The sequence below is a fragment of the Schistocerca cancellata genome, chromosome 10 (genome assembly GCF_023864275.1).
Source record: "Schistocerca cancellata isolate TAMUIC-IGC-003103 chromosome 10, iqSchCanc2.1, whole genome shotgun sequence".
Classification (NCBI taxonomy): domain Eukaryota; kingdom Metazoa; phylum Arthropoda; class Insecta; order Orthoptera; family Acrididae; genus Schistocerca; species Schistocerca cancellata.
In genome coordinates, this window is record NC_064635.1 from 103,045,473 (window position 1) to 103,061,613 (window position 16,141).

At 43.7% G+C, this 16,141-nt stretch overlaps 1 protein-coding gene and 1 non-coding gene across 3 annotated transcripts in view; both read right to left on the bottom strand.

Annotated features, from left to right (window-relative positions):
• Window positions 1–16,141, bottom strand: part of LOC126106518 (syndecan-like) — a 479,376-nt gene that overhangs the window by 365,685 nt on the left and 97,550 nt on the right. The gene's annotated exons all lie outside the window — the stretch shown is intronic.
• Window positions 3,793–3,867, bottom strand: Trnas-cga (transfer RNA serine (anticodon CGA)). The gene has a single exon. It is a non-coding gene; the product is annotated as a tRNA-Ser (tRNA).

Here is a 16,141-nt window from a genome sequence, read left to right on the forward strand (position 1 = left end):
GTTACTGCCGGTGGCGCCGCTGTGGCCAAATGGCTCTGAGCACTATGGGACTTAACATCTGAGGTCATCAGTCCCCTAGAACTCAGAACTACTTAAACCTAACTAACCTAAGGACATCACACACATCCATGCCCGAGGCAGGATTCGAACCTGCGACCGTAGCAGTCCCGCGGTTCCGGACCGAGCGCCTAGAACCGCTAGAGGCGCCGCTGTGGCAATCGCAGCTTTGGTGTCTCCCTCTGGTGGGAAAGGGGAAAGGTTGCCTGTTCACGTGCATTTAAGGGGCGCTATGAGCTCGCCAGGGGGTGAGTCTTGGGTCAGTCTCTCGTCCCCAGCTTGCTCGTCTGTCTCTCGTCCGCATTTGTTAGGCAGTTAGTGTCTGTCTGTCGTTCGGAGCTGCCTCTGTCATGTTTGTCGGATTTGGTGTGTTAACGAATTTATTGCTTGGAATGCAACTGCCTAATACCTCAAATATGTTTTGATCTTGCCTGTGATCTTGAGAGGCGGTATCTGTGTGGTGTAGAGCTTCTTAACTTGTTTGGCTAACCTTGTAGAGTTTTATATAAGATTGCATTTCATGGGCTTTTATTTAAATGATCATTTTAGTAAATGAAGTTGCCAACCTTTCAGCGTAAGACTTTTCTTAGAAGTTAAAATGAAGTTGCACCTTCGGTGGCAAAGTTAATATTTTAATTGTTAGTGTTTTGTACCATTTCCATCCCTCCTACGGGGGTGCATAGTTTGTGTGCTTGTGTAAATTGTTAAAATTTTTAGTTTAAAGTAATCTGGTGTGTTGCAGATTTGCATCAGTGTAGTGTTTCAGAGGCTGTTGTGAACGGTCGTAGCTATGGTCGTGTCAAAAGGGAGTGGCAAGGTTCTCTGCCCGAAAGCTCTGAATAAATTGTAACTTGATATTTAGAGGGTGCTTTCTGATTATAATTGTAAATCAGTTTCCTTTAAAAAATGTTTTTAGGCACTATTGAAGTGAATAAAATTCCCATTTGTTAAAAGGAATTTGGTTATCAGTTACTTCCTGGCAACTACTTCCATGCTTATATAATGTGGTTCAAATGGCTCTGAGCCCTATGGGACTCAACTGCTGTGGTCATAAGTCCCCTAGAACTTAGAACTACTTAAACCTAACTAACCGAAGGACAGCACACAACACCCAGCCATCACGAGGCGGAGAAAATCCCTGACCCCGCCGGGAATCGAACCCGGGAACCCGGGCGTGGGAAGCGAGAACGCTACCGCACGACCACGAGATGCGGGCTTACATAATGTGATTAAATGTGTTAATGGTCTTGATGAATCGCTAGTAAATAAAATAAATTCTTAAGAATATTCTTTGAAAATAAACCACGGTTCACCGGCCAAGCATTTGGAAACGATCGGCTGATAATTCGATTGTTTCTAAATGTGTTTCAGAGAAGCAGGTTAACATCACGAGCAATGTGCATGAAAACTGTGGAGTTCCATGCGACTCTCTCCTGTAGGAGAGGCTTGACACGCTGGCGGAGGATATTGCAGTAACGCTGGCCAGTCACACTGCACGTCTTTGGTTCTTGAGCGCCCACCTGTTCTAAAACGAATGGGCCAATGATGAACGTAGCCGTGAAGCCACACCACACTGTGACACGTTCACCATACAGAGGATCTTCATGCACAGTGACTGCAGGTGAAGATCCCCACACTCGACAATTTCGTGTGTTCAGCTCACACGCCAGAGAAAAATGAGCCTCGTCTGTCCATAGGAAGGTCGAGGGCCAGCCCTCGTCAACTTCAGTCATTGCGACAAAGTGCAGAGCGAAGTGAACACGTATATTGTGTCTTCCTGTGGTACAAGCTGCTGTACGATGTGGATCTTGTACGGATACCATTTGAAAATCGTTCGAAGCACCTTCCGTACAGTGGACCATGGGATCTTCAACTGTTATGAGACAGCACGCGCGCTGCCTGACGGTCGCAAAACGCGCGCATCGTTGTCTGCCATAGCAACAGCGATTTCATCAACCACCTGTGGTGGGTCTGTTTCCAGAGCGACGCCCAGATCTCCAGTTGAGTCGAACTTCTTCCTCATGCTCCGCACAGCAGGTGGAGAAAGGGGACCCTTTCGTAATCCTTTCAGCTGACGATATTCTCGAAGTGCAGCTGCAGCATTACTGTTGTTTTGACGATAGAGCTTCACCTATAATGCCCTGCTCCTCTTGTCCTCCGCCCTCTATGACAAGGCTGTTGACAAAATGAGAATGATTTCTTATGCCGGAAGACTTCAGTCGCCAATGCTAATTATTAATCAGAAGTTAAATGGTGGCGGGGTTGGAACCCGGAACCGAGGACGTTTAGATTACTAATCAAAGACGCTACCCCTTTTTTTATTCTTTTTTTTTTATTAATCTCATTTTGTTCGCTTTTGTTCGTTGCATCTGCCCGGGGCGGACGTCGTAAGACATCCGTTTAAGTTCGTTGTTGATCGATTAACTCAGTTTTTTTTATTACAGAGGGCAGCTAATGCTCTGACCGAACACGCTGAGCTACCGTGCCGGCTAAAAACACCTCCACCCTGCATTACAGTTCTAATTAGCGAACTTAAGTGTTAGCGTTCTGTTCGCTTTTGTTAGTTGCGTCTGCTCGGGGCGGGCGTCGTAAGACATCCGTTTAAGTTCGTTGATGATCGATTAACTCAGGTTTTTTTTTATTACAGAGGGCAGCTAACGCTCTGACCGAACACGCTGAGCTACCGTGCCGGCTAAAAACACCTCCACCCTGCATTACAGTTCTAATTAGCGAACTTAAGTGTTAGCGTTCTGTTCGCTTTTGTTAGTTGCGTCTGCTCGGGGCGGGCGTCGTAAGACATCCGTTTAAGTTCGTTGTTGATCGATTAACTCAGTTTTTTTTTTTTATTACAGAGGGCAGCTAACGCTCTGACCGTACACGCTGAGCTACCGTGCCGGCTAAAAACACCTCCACCCTGCATTACAGTTCTAATTAGCGAACTTAAGTGTTAGCGTTCTGTTCGCTTTTGTTAGTTGCGTCTGCTCGGGGCGGGCGTCGTAAGACATCCGTTTAAGTTCGTTGATGATCGATTAACTCAGGTTTTTTTTTATTACAGAGGGCAGCTAACGCTCTGACCGAACACGCTGAGCTACCGTGCCGGCTAAAAACACCTCCACCCTGCATTACAGTTCTAATTAGCGAACTTAAGTGTTAGCGTTCTGTTCGCTTTTGTTAGTTGCGTCTGCTCGGGGCGGGCGTCGTAAGACATCCGTTTAAGTTCGTTGTTGATCGATTAACTCAGTTTTTTTTTTTTATTACAGAGGGCAGCTAACGCTCTGACCGTACACGCTGAGCTACCGTGCCGGCTAAAAACACCTCCACCCTGCATTACAGTTCTAATTAGCGAACTGAAGTGTTAGAGTTCTGTTCGCTTTTGTTCGTTGCGTCTGCCCGGGGCGGACGTCGTAAGACATCCGTTTAAGTTCGTTGATGATCGATTAACTCAGTTTTTTTATTACATAGGGCACGTAACCCCCTGACCGAACACGCTGAGCTACCGTGGCGGCTACAGATACCTGTAGATACTTGTAAATAAATAAAAGTAACTGATCGTCAAAGATGCATTTAATACGTTAAGTATTGATTGTCCCCTAGACCACGAGGTGAATGTCCATGACTACGATCATTTCGAAACACCGCAAATGAGGCGTAAATTACAAAGTGATACACTGTCATTTTTTTTATTTTATCATATTCCGTGTACGTATGTACTAGTAAATAGCCTTTCGACGACAGTGCGCCGGACCGAGACTCGAACTCGGGACCTTTGCCTTTCGCGGGCAACTGCTCTACCAACTGAGCTACCCAAGCACGACTCACGCCCCGTCCTCACAGCTCTACTTCTGCCAGTACCTCGTCTCCTACCTTCCAAACTTTGCAGAAGCTCTCTCCAATACTTGCGGGACTGGCACTTCTGGGAGAAACGGCATTGCGGAGGCATGGCGTAGCCACAGTCTGGTATAGCACATGTCTACGAAAGATAAAGGTGCCGGGTTCGAGTCTCGGCCCGGCACACAGTTTTAATCTGCGAGCAAGTTTCATATCAGCGCACACTCCGCTGTAGATTGATAATTTCATTCTGGATACATCCCTCAGGCTGGAGCTACGCCATGTATCCACAATATCGTTTCTTCCGGAATTACTAGAGCCACAAGTTTCGCAGGAGAATTCTGTGAACAGTTTTTGATGTTGCTGAGCAACAACCATACGATAATTCTGAAATGAACACACCGCCATTTGATCGTACTGTTGTTTAATTAATTACGACCCAGGTTTCGGAGTTTTATGCCATTTTAAAGTCACTGAGTTTATGTCATTAACATATATTGCAGGACATGGTCAATTTTGAGCTTCATGTACTGCAGTATATGTTAATGACACAAACTCAATCACTTGAAAATGGCATAGAAGGCCGAAATCTGGGCCGTACTTAAATCAACGACAATACAGTCAAATGGCGGTGTGTTCATTTAAAAAATTCTATGACCTTTGGAAGGTAGGATACGAAGTACTGAAGGCAGTTAAGCTGTGAGGACGGGTCGTGAGTCGTGGTCGGGAAGTTCAGATGGCAAAGCACTTGCCCGCGAAAGGCAAAACTCTCGTGGTCTAATCTCTGTTTGGCACACAGTTTTGATATGCCAGGAACTTTTATTCTTAGCATTTTTTAGCGTCTACAGGCATCAAGTTCGAGACATACTGAAGCTCACCTTCGTAGAAATGGGTGGTATGTGGAACACCTGTTCCAATGTGTTTGTTCTCTAGTGCATATCTACAGTCTGGATCCTCGGCCATTCTGTTAAAAGGTGTTCATCTACTCAGTCGCAATACGTCACATCAGGAAACTCATCGGTTTCCGGAGCTATGTTTATTAGGATTATTTGCTTGTTTAATTGCCAGCCTTCGTTTGTACCTATAACAGTCAAACACGCTGCACAGACAGTCATACTGACTATTGTGAAATTATTTCTTTACCACACCCGTATTTTTCTGTTGATGCTGAACTTATACAGCACCTCAAAATGGGTTAAAGTGTAGATGACTGTTGCTCCAGGTAGCAAAAGCAGTAAACAGAAGAAATTCTTTAGTGCAACATCCCCACGTTATCTTTTGGTATGGTATTCCCAGAGCTTTGAGCAACCTCAGTATGCAAATGCCAATTCCGAATTTTAAAGTTTAATAGTACTGATAAATTCCAGAAAATTGGATCTTTGTGTCATATCAACGTGTCTGTTTTGCATTATTAAGCATCGTCAGTATTCTTCTCTTGGAACTAATTACATGTCACATTTCCAGACGTCCTCTTTTAATTTCAACGATATCGCTAATTAAATAATTAATTTAGTTGTCTTTTGTTATTTGCCCGTACGGTAACATCAAACGTCATTCCACTATATTTAAAATTTGATATTTTATTTCGAACAGCCGGCCGGGGTGGCCGGGCGGTTGTAGGCGCTACAGTCTGGAACCGCGCGACCGCTACTGTCGCAGGTTCGAATCCTCCCTCGGGCATGGATGTGTGTGATGTCCTTAGGTTAGGTTTAAGTAGTTCTAAGTTCTAGGGGACTGATGGCCTCAGAAGTTAAGTCGCATAGTGCTCAGAGCTATTTATTTCGAACAAACACATGGAGGCTCTAGACACCTCGAATGTGACGCAACAAAGCAGTCAATGCAAATGCACTGGACAAAAAAGGAAAAGAATAACATTAAAAAAGAAAGCGTTCAGAAAAATATTGGTGTTACTGACAACAAGAGTAATAGAAAGCGATCTAACGAAATGGTCTGGAAAATACTTAACTTGAGATGTAAGCCTGTAGTGTGTAGTCATAATTTTAATTATCAAACTTAAAACATTATGTAATTAAATCAGAATTATACACTCCTGGAAATTGAAATAAGAACACCGTGAATTCATTGTCCCAGGAAGGGGAAACTTTATTGACACATTCCTGGGGTCAGATACATCACATGATCACACTGACAGAACCACAGGCACATAGACACAGGCAACAGAGCATGCAAAATGTCGGCACTAGTACAGTGTATATCCACCTTTCGCAGCAATGCAGGCTGCTATTCTCCCACGGAGACGATCGTAGAGATGCTGGATGTAGTCCTGTGGAACGGCTTGCCATGCCATTTCCACCTGGCGCCTCAGTTGGACCAGCGTTCGTGCTGGACGTGCAGACCGCGTGAGACGACGCTTCATCCAGTCCCAAACATGCTCAATGGGGGACAGATCCGGAGATCTTGCTGGCCAGGGTAGTTGACTTACACCTTCTAGAGCACGTTGGGTGGCACGGGATACATGCGGACGTGCATTGTCCTATTGGAACAGCAAGTTCCCTTGCCGGTCTAGGAATGGTAGAACGATGGGTTCGATGACGGTTTGGATGTACAGTGCACTATTCAGTGTCCCCTCGACGATCACCAGTGGTGTACGGCCAGTGTAGGAGATCGCTCCCCACACCATGATGCCGGGTGTTGGCCCTGTGTGCCTCGGTCGTATGCAGTCCTGATTGTGGCGCTCACCTGCACGGCGCCAAACACGCATACGACTATCATTGGCACCAAGGCAGAAGCGACTCTCATCGCTGAAGACGACACGTCTCCATGCGTCCCTCCATTCACGCCTGTCGCGACACCACTGGAGGCGGGCTGCACGATGTTGGGGCGTGAGCGGAAGACGGCCTAACGGTGTGCGGGACCGTAGCCCAGCTTCATGGAGACGGTTGCGAATGGTCCTCGCCGATACCCCAGGAGCAACAGTGTCCCTAATTTGCTGGGAAGTGGCGGTGCGGTCCCCTACGGCACTGCGTAGGATCCTACGGTCTTGGCGTGCATCCGTGCGTCGCTGCGGTCCGGTCCCAGGTCGACGGGCACGTGCACCTTCCGCCGACCACTGGCGACAACATCGATGTACTGTGGAGACCTCACGCCCCACGTGTTGAGCAATTCGGCGGTACGTCCACCCGGCCTCCCGCATGCCCACTATACGCCCTCGCTCAAAGTCCGTCAACTGCACATACGGTTCACGTCCACGCTGTCGCGGCATGCTACCAGTGTTAAAGACTGCGATGGAGCTCCGTATGCCACGGCAAACTGGCTGACACTGACGGCGGCGGTGCACAAATGCTGCGCAGCTAGCGCCATTCGACGGCCAACACCGCGGTTCCTGGTGTGTCCGCTGTGCCGTGCGTGTGATCATTGCTTGTACAGCCCTCTCGCAGTGTCCGGAGCAAGTATGGTGGGTCTGACACACCGGTGTCAATGTGTTCTTTTTTCCATTTCCAGGAGTGTATATTAATGTCAGCTGCTGACGCGCGTTGATACATATCAACGGGGACAGGCGAAAATGTGTGCCCCCACCGCGACTCGAACCCGCGATCTCCTGCATACGTAGCAGACACTTATCCAGCTGAGCCCCCGAGGGCACAGAGGCCAGCGCGACTGCAGGGACTGTCTCGCGCACGCCTCCCGCGAGACCCACATTCTCACCTTGTATATTCACACACTACATTCGTAGTGTCCCTACCCAAAGCACTCATTACCCGTGGAAGACATTCTTACCAGTCCCGTAAGAGTTCGGATAATATGTGTCCATCCTCACAGAAGAAGGTCATGGCAGGTATTGCCAGAACTATATACTTATATGGGTATGGTGTCTTATCTTTCGGACATCTCCGAAAGAACATATATTATGTAATTAATTTTTCGTTTATTCATAGGTACATGTATGCAGACCTGGTTTTCCATTCACACCCCAAGCCACTTTATCAACTATCTACCCTTGATATAAAAGAAAAAAGACGTACCACGAAGTAATTATTTCCGTCCCTTCGGATAATGCCTTCGCTTTGCGTCTTTCTTTGTCTTAGTGTAGACTTTCAGGCGAGAGTTCCTAATTTATATGTCGACGTATACGTCTTTTTCAGGAAATATATTGTTGCCAGTCTGCATGTTACAGAATTCCCGCTTCTGCCGTCGCAAGTTTTCTGCGGTTCAAAAATTAAAATGCCTCTACTATATTCTGTGACTCGTTTCCTAATCTGATTCTCTGCCATCGCCCGATTTAATCGACTACACTCTATTGCAAGTGGTGTATTTTTGGTGTGTATTACACTTTTTTTTTTTTTTTCAAGAGACTATCCATTCCGTTCAGCTGAAATTTCAAAGCCTTTGCCATCTGTGACAGAATAACAATGTCACCTGCGAACCTCAAACTTCTGATTTCTTCCCCATCAACTACACCTGCCTTCCCAAATGTCACCTCTGTTTCCTTTACTGCGTACTCGATGCAGATATTGAATAACAACGGGGATAGGCTACAAAACCTGTCTTACCCCCTTTTTGACTACTGCCCACTCCCGTAGTCTTGTAACTTCTTTCAGGTTTATGTGCATGTTGTAGATAACCTTTCATTCCTCGTAATTACCATTTCCAGTCAAGTGGCCCATTGCCAATTAAACGTTGATACGGGTGCCCGGAAAATTTCTATTATTATACTGTGGGCCATCTATTTTCGACAGCAAGGTATTACAGTCTCAACTGTAACCTGAAATAAATTACGAAAAAATGTTCCAACGAAATAATAAATTGCAATGATGTTTTACTGTGGACCTGTGCTTAGGTGGAGAGTTCTTTTGGAGAACTGGCAGCATGCTGGACACCATGTCGCCACACACTAGCGTATACCGTCACGAATCCATTCCTCATTCCTCGTTTCTGCTTCCAAAACGACTACTTTTGTACGCTCGCTACCATTCCACTTGCTATTAACCTAAAGTACCGACGATAAATTATACACAGATAGATAGTTTAAAGTGCTTTAATTGGAGAAACAATATGGTAGACCTGCTAAAATATTTATGTTACCCACATTTGCAATAGGAATGCCTGCCAGCTTTCGAGATACAGAAGTCAGCAAGTAAAAATTATTTTGCATATTTGCAGCACTGAAAGCTTATGGTATAATATTCTGGGGTAGCTCCTCACGTGGTCAAAAATCATTCATTCCACAAAAGAAAGTAATTAGGGTTGTGTTTGGAGTTCACACACTCTTGCAGCTATCTCTTTACGAATTTGGTAATATTTACCATATTCTGACAGTTCCTTTATTAGCTTAGCAAATTTGTTATCAATTATCAATTTGAGTTTCAGAGTACGGAAACAGAGATATTCACGCATATAACGATAAACGAAAAAATGATCTGCATTACCCTTTCATGAATCAAACTTTGGCACAGAAACTGGTAAAATATGTAGTTATAAGACTCAATGGTAATATACCCATGAAAATAAAATATTTAGCAGATAGCAGAAGTGCTCTCAAACGTTTTTCCGCGTTTATTATCCGTGAAAAACACATTCCCTGAGCGTATCCCGGCTCTGGTCGTTGTGATGGCTTTTATATGTGATGACCTTTTGATTGAAACTTCCTTAATGAAAATGAGAGCTCCAAAACCAGCTGCAAACCGGTAATATATTTAATATTTTAGACGACGGACCTCTTTCCTGTACCATCAATTGGCCTGCGCAAATAACATTGGTAAGATTATTTATACGTAAATCATGCCTGTTTTATGTTTACATTTGCATTAGTACTTACGTCTAATTGTAAGTAACAACCATATTGCATTCATAGTAAATTTTATCCGTCCAGTCGTAAGTAGAATATTTTCTGTAGTTAAAAAAGCGTAAAAAATACGTCTTTGACTGATATTTTGACAGTTCAGTTCTCCGACAGTTCTTCACCACGATCCTGCATGTCTAAAAAGTACATAGAGTGTACCAGTTGCCTTTCGTTGTTTTCCTTTTTAATTTTACCTATGATCTGTATATAAGAACCTTCAACATCGCAGCTCGTCAGCAATCATTGGTTAATATATTAAAAGACTAGAAATCCGCCTCGATTGCGAAAAAAGCACCTAGTGTTAACCTCGGCTTCGGTTTAGATAACTACACCTTAGTTCTCTACGCCCAAACCTAGGTTAACACTAGGTACTTTTTTCGCAGTCGAGGCGAGTTTCTAGTTTTTTAATATATGATCTGTGTATGTTTTGTTTTCCGTATCCGTACCCTTTTCGTATTTTATTATATTCAAAGACAACCAGAACCTCAGAATATGCCACTTCTGGAATGTAGACTATCGCCTGTGACGATTGCAACAATTTCTGTACTCGCCAAACCGGACTAAATTTTAACAGCAGGTGTAAAGAATTCACTAGAAACAGTGTTACTGACCTGTCAAGCTTCTATTTGCATCTGAAAACTCAACACCACAAAGTCGAGACAGTTGAAACTGCTTTAGAAATGTTACACAGAATACCGAAAGGAATTACAATGAGCATTCTCGAAGAACTGGAAATATATACTCACACATGAAAACACCTACTCAAAATTTTAAATTAAAGCACAGATTTCAAACATAAATACTATTTCGAGACCGCTATTGAGAAAATAGAATACAAAAAGGGAAGGTCACATAGGAAACAAAACATACGCAGACCGTAGATAAAATCAAAGGGAAATAAAAAGAACGGAATGTAGTACCATCTCTACTAAGCTGTATATTCTTTGTAAACATGTAGCAGCGAATTAAAGAACTCTTAGAATACTGAACTGTCAAAATATCTGTCAAAAACGTATTTTTTTTTGTAACTGCAAAAAAAAATTATAATCACCACGATTTGACAAAAAAATTATACTATGGATGCAATATGGTCGTCACTTCCGGATAGACGTAAGTAACAATGCAAGTGTAAAAAAAAGGCAGCCATGATTTACTTATAGGTAATCTTACCAATACTATTTTCGCAGGTCACTCGATAATGGTTATTAAGCCAAAACAGGCTTGTTGTGTAAAGTTACCTTACTGCAGCTAGTTTTGGAACTTCCATTTTCACAATGTCTTATAATGACCTACACTACGATGCAGGTCCAACGGAAAGTAAAACAAAAACCTTCTTAATTATACGGTCACGGAAACTTGGCGTCTGCATCACGATACTGTTCTCGCCGTATTCTGTTTCTCACAGTATTTCATTCCACGATTACATTTCGAGACAGTACTCGGCGACGGCTGATTTCCTTGGGCGTTTTTGTCGGTTAAGTCGCTGATGTTCTTCTCATCTCTCATCGACTGCTCTGATAGTCTTCCCAGCCTAAGAAAAGCCACATTCGCACTGAATACAATAAAAATCCGACTTTCGGACACCTAGATCGTCTTTAACATTACAGAGAATACTATTTATCTTACAAGAGGAGGCCACGACGCTGGGATTATGTATTTACATTAGGCTTTGTACACCTTTAGAAGGCCATTTTAAAACGTAATGTGCGAGCAGTAAGGTGCTCTGCTCTGGCAATTCCGCGAACATTACAAGAGAAGTTTAACACGTCTGTTCTGTAACTGATGTACAGCGTTATTACAAATGATTGAAGCGATTTCACAGCTCTACAATAACTTTATTATTTGAGATATTTTCACAATGCTTTGCACACACATACAAAAACTCAAAGTTTTTTTAGGCATTCACAAATGTTCGATATGTGCCCCTTTAGTGATTCGGCAGACATCAAGCCGATAATCAAGTTCCTCCCACACCCGGCGCAGCATGTCCCCATCAATGAGTTCGAAACGGTAAGGCTTCTGCTTTAGCCTTTTCCGTAAGATTTTCCAAACCGTCGGCTGTGGTACGTTTAGCTCCCTGCTTGCTTTATTCGTCGACTTCCGCGGGCTACGCGTGAAACTTGCCCGCACGCGTTCAACCGTTTCTTCGCTCACTCCAGGCCGACCCGTTGATTTCCCCTTACAGAGGCATCCAGAAGCTTTAAACTGCGCATACCATCGCCGAATGGAGTTAGCAGTTGGTGGATCTTTGTTGAACTTCGTCCTGAAGTGTCGTTGCACTGTTATGACTGACTGATGTGAGTGCATTTCAAGCACGACATACGCATTCTCGGCTCCTGTCGCCATTTTGTCTCACTGCGCTCTCGAGCGCTCTGGCGGCAGAAACCTGAAGTGCGGCTTCAGCCCAACAAAACTTTGAGTTTTTCTACGTATCTGTAGTGTGTTGTGACCATATGTCAATGAATGGAGCTACAGTGAATTTATGAAATCGCTTCAATCATTTGTAATAGCCCTGTATCTATGGATAGGTGCTGGCTGTATGGAGTGCATGCTGTTTGGCGATCGGCGTGTGTTTCTTCTCTTCACACTGACGTCCAGTGTGCATGGTACCTTACTGTCAATGGAAAGCAAGTATGCCGGTCAAGCCTTTACAGAATTCACCTCGCAGACACCCCACTGTGTGTAGACTGTGATGTTCTGGACACAGACGAGCACCGCCTGGTGTGCAGATCGGCAAGATGTGTCTGGTTCTTGGTGCGACAGGTGTTATCCCAAATTACCTGTGCGGCTTGTAACGCCGGAAATGCATATCCTCCTATTTCCATCTATTGTAGTTTCTTTTTCCTTATTTTGTTACCTGAAGATATGACATTTCTGTGTCTTTATATATTGTAATTGTTTTACTATTTGAATATACATGTATTTATGCATTTATGTCGATGTATAATTGGTTTGTTTTGTAAATATTATTTGTATTTTTACGCAGCGTCTGGGCTAGGGAAAAACTATGGTATCGAACGACTACATCGATAGGTCGTGTAGTGTTTAGGATCTCTGGTAGTGTTAACTCTGCCACATGGAGCGCGGGCAGGGAGTATGGCTGGAGGAGAGCGGTGGAGCAGGTGTGTTGAGTGACGCTCCCGCGAGTTGCCGCGCTTTCGGGGTTTGGCAGCATGTAGTTGCGCTCGACTTGCTATGATAATTTCTGACGCGGTGTTGCGGACGGGAAGCCTTAGCTGGCGCACATCAAGAGCCCGTTTCGCCTGGTGACCGTGTCGAGAAGAAGGCGCGCCAACATCCAGCTTCTGCAACAGCGACGGCCGACAATGAGTGACTGTCGACACCTCCTAGACCGACAACTTCAGACCTTCAATCAACCAACGAGGAAGACTGGAAGCACGTAAAGATGTAGAACTGTATGGCAGACCTCAGCTTTTAAAATTGCTCCATTTGCCTCACATAATTACAGCAACTTAGCATGAACCTCTGTTGCTCATTGTCCCAATTGCATTACCAAGCAGGGTCCCTTCCTTTTGCGGAATGAACCCGAGTGTCGTTGAAATTCAGACTCCAGCATTAAAGTAATATCATTCCATTTCACTGCTTTAATTTCAAAGTTCAGTTAAAGTATTCATAGCTAGCTACAATATTTAGATTACACAAGCACAAAGTAAGAGTGCGAGTTTTGTTACCATATTTTAGCTTACCTGTGACTGCAGCTCAGCTTGGTACGTACAAAATTTTTCTATTGATAATTGTTCAGAATCATTTAATTCAAGTTCAGAGTTAAAACTCTTATTTCTAAATTGCGTAGGTTCAAGTAGCTTTTGAAATGATTGTTGAGGTAGCCCAAGACTAACCTTATTTTATTGAATTTCGTAGTGCTTCAGATACAAAGTTCACTATTAATTTCAGTCACTAAATTAACTTTCAGTTTTCCGGTTTTATTAATTCCTTTGCTAAATTAAGTCAGAGTGTAGCGAAATTTATTACTTCTTACAAACATTCAGTTTTCACACGACACGTGTCAACCTTCAATTGCCACGCTTTTAGTGCTAATTATATGTGCATTAATCTTTCATTTTCAGTTATTATAGTAGTTGTCCATAGGTCTGGCGACTGTAATTTTCCCCAAATCTCAAATATCTAATTAACGCCAATTAATTGTTAACGTAACGACATTTACTTTCTTTATTAATTTTACCCCTTTCTCAAAATTAATTTCCACCAATTTCATTTGCATTTTTCCTTTCATTTAGATGTAACCCTTTCCTCCCTCTTTACCGACAAATTAACTTCGGTGACTATTGCTTTTCCCAAATTTCCATTAGGTACACGCGGTTTAATTTTTCACTGTCATTAAGGTCGATAATTGAGGGGGAGGTTACACGTGGCGACCTGGTGACAGGACAATCTTCGGATTTGAGGTTGTTCTGGAGACGAATTTTGCATTGTGCAAATCTCGTAACAAAGTACTGGTTACGAAAAGTCGTTACGTCAGCGAGAATAAGTAGTGGGAGGAATCCTAATTATATTTGAGATTTGGCATTTATATTTAAAATTATTAAAATCAGTGCAGGCAACAACTACCAAAATTGGTAGACTTGGATACGGAACAATCGGTCGAACAGTGGGAAATGCGCACCGCGGAACACATTGTTCAGGGGCAGGCGGCTAGCATGAAAGACGCGACCGCCGAAACGCAACAAAGAGCAGAAATGAAATTCCAAACTTTAGAAAATGTTTCGGAATCGGAAGTGATAATCAAATCTGAACCCCTTGATGACGAATACGGCGGGACAATTAAAGAAGCACCCGCTACGGTAGTAAAACCGCTGGTTTCCGGGAATTTAACGGATTTATTGAATGTTTTGATTAACGAAATCAAGGCTCAGTCTAGCAAGATAGAAGCTCAATCGGCAGAAATTAAAGCTCAGTCTGCCAAGCAAGAAGCTCAGTCTGAAAAAATTGACAGGAAGCTAGACAATCAGGACAAAGCTATAATGTTGTTAACAACAATGTTGGAGTTGTTAACACAAAAGTTGATAAAGTCAAAGAAGATATTGTTGTGATTAATACGGAGATCGGTAATCTTAAACAGGATATGATAGGCGTTCAGGCGGAAATTGCGAGCATAAATACTCGTTTTGATTCCGAAATTAGCACAATCGAGAAAAGTGTAGGAGAAGCAGTTGCTCCGATCATCGAGAATAATGTGACGGAACCAATTCAATTAGTGAAGAAAAGAGGATCAACAGAAGGTGGAAACTTTAAAGGCTTTAGTGTCCGAAGGAGATACTAAAGTGAGGAAGCAGGCTAATATCTGCGAAGAGAAAAAAAGAGGGAAGTGGAAACGCTTGCGACAACCACTTGCCAAGTAATTACGAGAGTGTCGGAATTGGAAAAGAAACTTGACGAAAAACAGAGCTATGTGCCAATCTGTGCACATAGCTCGGAAATGTTGACGAAAGAGGAGCGGTTCGACCCCTTGGAAAAAGGCGGTATACACGCGACGGATTCCATTAAAAATTGTGAAAGAGTTTTACCCAGATATAGACTAATGAGGGAATAATTAATGCGGTTACTGACGTGTTGGCTGGTGATTCCAAGCGTTGGGGCTTAAACCTCAACATTACGAACCTGACTTTTGACGAGTTTAAAAATTTGTTTCTGGCTGAATACTGGTCAGAGCAAAAACAACAAAGTGTCTGGCGCGAATTTGTCGTATCGAGGCCGTTCGATGCGAATTCGCGTGGCTCGATGAAGGAGTTTTGTGAGGGCTGGATCCGCAAGTTGGAATATTTGCGTGATCGCCACACGGAATCCGAAATAGTCTGGGAACTCTACAAGAAGCTTCCATATGATACAAAACGCTACGTAGGAAGCAATTACAAGACAATCAATGATTTCCTGGAAAGAGTTGGGGACGAGGACAATTGGCGCAATAATCGCGACAGTGGTAGAGGCCGTGGTAACAACAACGGGTACCACAACAACAACGATAACCATGGGAATGATGCATACCGCAACCATGGCAACAATAACAATAATAATTCGGACCGTAATAACAATCGGTACAATGCAAATAATAACAGGAATCACGGAAACCAGTATCATACTAACCGTGATACTGGCTTCACAGAATAGTAATTACGCCAGAGGGTGTGATAAGCCGCCTCAGCAGCATCCGGGGAGCAGATCTGCTGGGACGAGACAGGGAAACCATTAGCCTCGCCGGTGAGGGGCCGACCGGGCGTGGAGAAATTTTGGCTGCCCAATAACAGAAGAAAACCCAGGTGTCGTCGTTATGTAAATTCCGTATGGAATAATCAACGGCGTGAGAGTGGCTCTGAGGACTTTGCGACTTAACTTCTAAGTTCTAGACGACTGATGACGTCAGAACTAATTAAACCAAACTAACCTAAGGACATCACACACATCCATGTCCGAGGCAGG